Here is an 8,298-nt window from a genome sequence, read left to right as displayed (position 1 = left end):
TCCTAACACCAAAATATGGTGTTCGACACCGTATACTGGTGTCCAGATGCAATAAAGGAGGGCGTCACGACTCCTTAAAAAGGTCGCGACTCCTTTCGAGTGACACCATCCCGGAGAATCACTGACCCCTTGTTTTAGTGTCTGACGCCCCGCATAATGGCAGACTCCCTTGCGTGACACCCTTCATGAGAATCATTGACCCCTTTTCTTAGTGTCTGACACCCCGTATATGGTGTCAGACTCCCTGCGTGACACCCTTCAGGAGAATCACTGACCCCTTTTCTTAGTGTCCGACACCCCCTCATATGGTTTCGCGACTCCCGTTGCGTGACACCCTTCAGGAGAATCACTGACCCCTTTTCCTAGTGTCCGACCCCCCCCCCCCCATATGGTGTCGGACTCCCCTGTTTCGGTGACACTACGTTCCGGTGTCTGATTTCTTCCTTAATGGCTCTCAAAATGGGCTCACTGACACGCATAATGTGGTAACATAATGAAATAAAAAATCCAAATATGCTAATAACGTTTTTATATTTTGATACCTAGCATCTTTGGATTTTTCATTTCATGGAGATACCACATCATGGGTGTCGGTGAATCCATTTAGGGAGTCATTGAGGGAGACATCAAACACCGGAACGTGTGTCATCGAAACAGGGGAGCAAAACACGCGACGGCAAGTGACCGGGTCCCACCGCCCGGTCACTTGCCTCCCATCACATCTCCCACCATCACACGTGTCGTTCGGCCGATGCGCCCGCTCCCCCCACCCCCACCCCCCTAACCCGCCAACAACCGCCAAACCCGCCAACAACCGCCAAACCCGACAACAGACACAGGAGTGGAAAACGGTCGTGTATTACAGCTGTACTCCTGTCAGCGGACCACACAATCTGCCATGGCGATGAACCTGCCTCTCACCTGTCCTGGGTCACTCGCAGTGGGCAAAAAAAAAAAAAAATCAACCGACCCCCCTCCCCGCCTCCTTCATTGCCGGTCAGCGGCCGTTGCTAACGTCTCACTACTTGTAGATCTTATGAAGCACACGCTCCGTGACCTTTGTGACCTGCACGCGGAAGCCGCAAACTTTGCTGTACAGGACGGAACCCAGCCGCCCATACCCTGAAGGGAATTTGGCGGCAAAGACCATGTGGGCCAGAACCCACAGGACCAGTTTCACGTCACCGTTGGCTTCAGGGATCAGCTGGGCTTCGTCCGATACGATGACGCCGGCGTCCACCATCCTGATGCCGACGTTTCCCCCAGCCAAGAGGACGTCGAGGTCTTCCCCCAGCAGGAATGCCAGATGCCAAATGGCACGATCTGACGAATGAAACGCAGTTGTTAACATTCATTCACACTAAATTTCATAACTTAGAACGTACACGGACGGAGCCTTGCCAATCCCGCGCCATTTCGCTTCTGAGCGTGATAGAGTGCATCTGGACGAAAACGAAACATTTTTGGACGATAACGAATTTCAAAGAGAGAGAGAGAGAGAGAGAGAGAGAGAGAGAGAGAGAGAGAGAGAGAGAGAGAGAGAGAGAGAGGGAGAGGGAGAGGGAGAGGGAGAGGGAGAGGGAGAGGGAGAGGGAGAGGAGAGAGGGAGAGGGAGAGGGAGAGGGAGAGAGGAGAGAGGAGAGAGGGAGAGGGAGAGGAGAGGGGAGAGAGAGGAGAGAGAGGAGAGAGAGAGAGAGAGAGAGAGAGAGAGAGAGAGAGAGAGAGAGAGAGAGAGAGAGTACGAAGAATTACAGAGGGTGTGCGCCTACTTACCATGCGGGCACCGATGTTCATTGCAGATGAGCTCCTTCAGCCTCTCCAGGTTACCCAGGGCCTTGCCCCGGAACGCTTCGGGTTCCATGCCTGTCAGAAGCTCCACTTAATCCCAGAACTGCAAATAAGGCGGAAAAAGAAGACATAAAACAGGGTATATACTAGTGGTGTCAATCGGTTACCGAAAAATTCGGTTACCGAAAAGATGTGCTGACCGATTCGGTAATCGGTCGGTCAGGCCCCCCAAATATCGGACATTTTCGGTCACCCTGTCAGTAAAACCATTTTCAAAAAGAGAAAGCATTCCATTTTTACCTAGTTAAATGCAACGTACCCTTAGCCAATTTACCATGCAATCTACCCTTAGCAATGTAACTTCTACCACAAAAAATGTATTTTGCAGTGGCTAAGAATTGACTGAACTTTTTTTTTTTTTATAAATTTAGTCCGAACCTTTTGCTAGGAAGGATTCACAAGGACAGAGCCACCGCTAAGCGAAGCTTGTTGCGGTGACCCTGCCCTCTACCCTCCGATCGCGCAATTCCAGTTCTATGGCAGAATTTAGAGTCCAAAGTTTAACGTGCGCACATAGCCGCGCACGGCCGGTCCCCTCACTGACTTCGCCTGGCTACGGCCTGCCACCAACCGCAATCATACCTGTCAGGAGGCCCATAAATGTCAAGCGCCCGTCGCGCTTCGAACCCGGACTGTTATAACCGGGAACGCGTGCTCTCACCACGCGGAGTCCAACGCTCTACCAACTGAGCTACGGGACCGGCAAAAAATGTCTATCGGTCAGACATTTTTTGGAAAATGACACCACTAGTATATACCTACCATTTTGTTAGTTGAAGGGTCACAAAAACGACAAACTTCAAGCTGGAGGTTATAATTACATAATTCTTTTTAGTGCTCAAACGTGCCTTACAGTAAAATAGCCACCTAACATGGGTTTTAACCCGCGCACCGACGGGGGTCTGCGCCAACTTCGTACCGACGGGGGGGGGGGGCGGATGACCGCCCCCCCCTGAGATCTCGAGAACGAAGCAAGATAGCGACAAGCGGTAAACGGCGAGGGATACGCACGGACAAGGTCTACAATTTTTACTAAGGTCATTTTCAGGTCAGGTCAAAGATGACGTCACAGGGGTAAAAAAAGTCAAAATGGCGGCGCTAGGTATAGGGAGAGTTTTTCTCGAATAACTTTCGAACCAGTCAATATAGGAACAAACTAGGGGCATCATCGTGATCCTCTCGTCAATCCGCATCGAATGATATATATGTTGACCTCGAAAGGTCAAGGTCAAAGGTTGACCTCAGGTCACGTGACCTCGAGGTCATCATATATATCATTCGATGCGCCTTGACGAGCTGAACACAATGAGACCATCCGCGCGGCTGTATCTTGTTCCTGTACGGAGTTATTGTCAAAAAACCGCTGGTGACCTTTGATGACGTCACATGACCTTACAGCTGCCCAACAGCAAAACAGACCTCAAGGTAGTGAAGGTTGATCGTATATGAGGTCATGTATGGTTTATGGGGCCATTCCGACCCGTTTTAGTGGTAAAAACAGGGAGTTGATTTTTCCCCCATTGACTTATAATGGGGAGGTCGAGAAATTGACCTGACCTTAGGTCATCGATATCAAAATTCCGAGATATACAAATTGTAGCTACTAATGACCTTATAACACCCTGCGACTTTCAAAGGCCTCCGACATCTACTGTAGCTCTGGCACGGTGACAAAGTTGCAAAAAGGTAACTTGAGGTTGGCCGGTCATTCAAAGTGACCTGGTGACCTGACCTTAAAAGTTAGGAGGTTCAAACTTGCACACCATGTGTAAAATCGCGTGAATAGCGACATCCATCGCGTAGGTGATAAGTGAAAAACCTCTAGTGGTGCTCATAGGTGTCAATTTATATACGCCCCCCCCCCCCAATGGTGCTCTCGCCCCCCCCCCCCTTCACTACATCTACACTTGTTGCGGCCAATTTAAGCGGCAGAGCACGAAATTCAGAAATAGTGCAGGCAATTTCAATTGTTCGGCAAGTGCGTTAATATATTGAATCGGTGCACGATATTCGGCGTACATACTGCTGCATATTTCGGCGTAGTGCAAGCATAAATAACATTAGTGAAAACGTTTCTAACCACACAATGCAGAACACGAATGCACTGCTTCTAAAATTGAATGCATTTTATCTGAATATTATGCGCTAGGTATATCCGAATAGCCTGAACTCTGCCGAACTACCGATGCACTATGCCGTACTGTCGAAATTGGTCGAACTATTACCGAACTTCATGCACTAGTAACTATGTCTATAATGTAATTAGCAGTATAATGGTGTACAAACATGTAACAGGGGAGTGACACGGTTTCTTTAACAATGATGGACAAACATTAATGATGTAGAAAAGAAAGGAAATGATAAAGAATAGGAGTTGGAGCTGGAGACGTGGAAACGCTACCACGACTCAGCATCTATGAATTACTCACAACCTTAAAATGAACAGATCTGGTACTCACCGCCTGCAGAGGCTGACAGAATCTCCACTGACAGCGACGTCTGAGATGATGAGCTTGCTGTGGTTGTCCACTTCCGCTTGGCTGTCAACGTCCAGTAGCTCATCCGGCCACACTGCAGAGCACTGGCTCACCCTAACAGTCCCACAGCACCCTGGCTGTGGGACACCACAGCCACAGCAGTGGCTCACCCTCCCCCGCCCCCCACAGCAGCGCACAGACTACGGAAACACCACAGCAGGAATATTTTAAAATCTTGTTTTAACGCCGGCTAAAAAATAGGGGCCGAAATCGGGGGACTTTTCAGTTTTTTGGGGGATCACCTTGACTGACCGTTCAACCCGACCCTCCTAATCGAAAATCTGTTGCGACGCCACTGCATTCAAACAGGATTTTCACAACTCTGCATACATGCAAAGCACCCTCTGTGATTTTCACAATAGGCACGACCCTGAACGTAGGCATCGCAATCGGCGCAAGTTCAAAACAGGGCCCGTATGGCGAAAACAGAAATGAAAACAAAAATAGGTAGGTACAATGCAACTTACCGATAGCTTGAGGAAGTCCAGAATATGTATGCAAACACCGAATATAAATGTAAAGGCCTATCGCCGCCCTCACCTACCCTCATCCGAGCGACGCCGAACGCGCGAGCGCACCGGACCAAGCTCCGCGCCGACTGAGACGCTCATGCGCCAGTTCATGCAGGAAGTGACGTCACAGAGGCCTCTGACTCCACGGAAGGGTGCCAGCAAGGCCCTATAACAACAGGTTGGATGGAGTTTTCTACCAGAAATATACTAACATTTCTCACGTTGACCAATGTCAACCTGATATTCATTAAAAATAATTGAGTTTTGATGGATGGTTTGTGATTAACTTCGTTTTTTATAGACACAATTCTCATTATAATAAATTTAATTATATTATTCCTCTTTTGGATTCTTAAAAACTAGGATAGCTGAAACAAAGCTATAGTTGCAACTAAGTTTGCAAGACAACGTGTTCTATAACAATATTGGTATCATGGTTGCCATGGAGACCTGTTCAGATTCATTGGTTTGTTACGGGGTTGCTATAGAAACCCGAGTTCATAGAACAGTGCAAGCAAATACCGTTGCCTAGCAACCTCTTCGTCGGTGGCACCTCCGTCGCGCTGGGAGGGAACGCAGGGTGCCGGCACGCCGGGAGAAGATACCAGAATACCAGAGTCAATAGCGCCGAAGCATCTCCACGTGCACGTGGACCAATCGGGAAGGGGTTGGCACCATTCGACGTAGCGATCCGCCGGAAAGACGGTGGTGTCCGTCACGCGAGACGATGCAGCCACGTGTTACGCGTCACTATCACGTGGCGCCACGTGGGGCTCTGCAAAAATATTCTGATGACATGGGTCAAACATGGATGGTAGCCACTGGCGGATCCAGCCACCTGTCATGGGAGGGGCATTTTAGCGAAGGGTCCCAAGGTAGGGTGCCCCTAAAACTAAAAACTCTTCGGATTTAGGCCACTATTTTTTTGGGATTTGCCGAAATTTATTTTTAATTAGAAATAAAAAATATATTCAAATTGAGCCTCATGCCGTTTTGGGCCCCCCCCCCCAAAAAAAAATCATCGGAAATATGACCGAAGTTGACATTTGTATGTACCTGGAAGGAAAATTTAACTTTTTAATTAATTGAAGTTGGTTTTAAAACGATGTCCGATGCGTAAGCATCCCATTTCGATCAGTGGCGGACGGCGCGCTCTGATTGGCTAACACTCGAGGTTAACCACCTTGTAAGGGGGTCTGACTCCCTGTGAACGGGAAAGGGTGTCCCGACACCTTTTCCACATCGCCTTTCTGTGGAGTCGGACACCTTTACAAATCAGTCCAAAACACCTTGTAATGGGGTCCGACTCCCTGCGAACGGAAAAAGGTGTCCCGACACCTTTTCCACGAAGCCTTTCTGTGGAGTCGGACACCTTTACAAATCAGTCTGAATTTACAGGAAGGAGTCGTAACTCCCCCGTCTGGAGTCGTGACACCGTCTCTTGGAGTCTTGGAATCAAGGGAGTCAGCCCGTTTGCCCCATGGGGAGTCGCGACACCTTCAGGACAACACCAGTTCTTGGTGTCGGACACCATATATTGAGATCGACCTCTCCAAATTTTGGAGTTTGAACCCAAATTTAGAGATCACTGACGCCTGTAAGAGGAGTCAGATGTAATGTGGGGTGTCAAAATTTTTATCAGTGCTGGATCCACCAGCGAGGTTTTGTGTTTTGGGCCGGACCCCCCAATCCTAAAACCGTGGCGGAGCCCCTGGGCGCCTCTCGTCATAAACTCTGTCAAAACGGTGCACAATCCATCATATAAGGCCTACAAGAGTGTCAGCTCCATGTAGGGGTCAGTCAAGCATAGGTCAGGGTCAAGGTCAGGTCAACCGGGCAGGCACATATCCCCGAAAATCAAAACTGATATTCGCAGCCTGTGACACATGTTTTATGGGTAATTTGGGGCGTAGAACACGATGGTGGCATTCATTTTATCATATGTGTACGTGTTTGGCTAAAAAAGTTCAATTTAAGAAATACATGTATCATGGTCGTGAAGAAGTCACGAGAAATTGCCAAGATTCAGTTCAAGATTTTGGAAAATGCGGAACGATAATCAATAATCAAAGATAGCCATTTGATTGTTCATGTTATTGGCAGTCTAATGGCGTTTACGGCATGTCTGTATGTCTATTCTGTGATTTTATATGATTTTTTGAACATATGCCGTTTTTGGTCGAAAACTCAGAAATCATGACGTCACTAAAACCTCGATATCTCAAAAAGTTTCCGACCGATTTTTTTGAAACTTTGTCACAATAAATTTCAATTGATTCCCTACAGGTCCCCAAAATTTGGCGCGCCTGCGGCGCGCCGTTTTTATGCTATGGCCCGGCAAAAAAAGTGGGGGCGTTTAACGCCCCCCCCCCAGCAACTCGCGGGTTGAAAATCAAGTGTTGATTTTTCCCCCAAGACAGCAAACGATGCGTCTGATGGGACACATATATCCAGCATCTATGCTATGTATGGCGGCTCTGGGCATACGTAAGTGCAGCATACATACGATTAGACACACCCGACACAGCTTCGCCGGAGCCCGGTCGTTTTATCCGACTCACTCTACTCTGTCTCTCGGGAGAGTGGTGCTGCTCGTACTTTGCCGACACGGCTGAAGACCCCACTCTATTCCTACTGCCATCACCGATCATGGTGTCCCCTGGCCAGCACCGACGGACCATTTTGATCGTCACTGTCCCATTACGGACCATTGATCGTCCCCTGTCCCATCACGGACAAGAGTGACAATCCCCTGCCCCTGTTACCGTCCGCACGTGACCGTCCTCCGGAGCAGACCGCGCACGGACAGATCGGCCAGCGCCTGCAGAGGCGAGCTGACGGCCGCCGAGAGCTGCACTGTCAGCAGGTAGGCGGAGACCAGGTGCTGGGCGCTGGCCGGCCAGCAGACCAGCGCCAGCACCAGCGCCGACGGCAGCCCGTACGTCAGCGCCGTCAGCAGGCACAGCAGCGCTCCCTGGCGGTCGGCGCCGGCCGGCCGGAGGGGCGCCGGGCGGCCCAGCAGAGGCCGCCGCCGCCGCACCGGCCGCGGTGTCGGCGTCACCGGCCACGAGCGGGGCGACAGGAGCGCCTCGCGCGCGCAGCGCCGGTCGCGCGCCCGCCGGGACCGCTGGCGGCGCTGTTTCAGCGGGCTGGGCGCACCCGACGGCGGCGTCGAGTGGTCGCCCAGGTAGCCGTCGTGTGCGGCGGACGGCGGCGGCAGCAGCGAGCCGGCGCTCAGCTCGGAGACGGTGGTCGGCCGGCGGCTGAGGTCCGGCACCGACAGGCACACGGGCGCAGAGGCCGGCTCGGCGCTGAGCGCGCCCGGCTCGGCGCTGAGCGCGCCCGGCGACAGCGGCACGCCGGCCGCCTCTCCGTTACTGATGGGGAATGTGTCGGAGCGG

At 50.8% G+C, this 8,298-nt stretch overlaps 1 long non-coding RNA gene across 2 annotated transcripts; it reads right to left on the bottom strand.

Annotated features, from left to right (window-relative positions):
- Positions 1 to 836: 836 nt before the first annotated feature.
- On the bottom strand, positions 837 to 5,050 carry LOC122390610. Of its 2 annotated transcripts, XR_006258184.1 has the most exons (4): positions 4,853 to 5,050; positions 4,308 to 4,429; positions 1,774 to 1,891; positions 837 to 1,323 (listed from the first exon to the last, which is right to left on the bottom strand). It is a non-coding gene; the product is annotated as an uncharacterized LOC122390610 (long non-coding RNA). The 2 variants fall into 2 exon arrangements; XR_006258183.1 differs by lacking the exon at positions 4,853 to 5,050 and having other exon boundaries at positions 4,308 to 4,751.
- Positions 5,051 to 8,298: the final 3,248 nt, after the last annotated feature.

This window comes from Amphibalanus amphitrite, unplaced genomic scaffold, assembly GCF_019059575.1.
Source record: "Amphibalanus amphitrite isolate SeventyFive unplaced genomic scaffold, NRLGWU_Aamphi_draft 000402F_arrow, whole genome shotgun sequence".
Lineage (NCBI taxonomy): Eukaryota > Metazoa > Arthropoda > Thecostraca > Balanomorpha > Balanidae > Amphibalanus > Amphibalanus amphitrite.
Note: the sequence above shows the minus strand (reverse complement) of the source record. Positions and strands in the feature narration are given on the sequence as shown.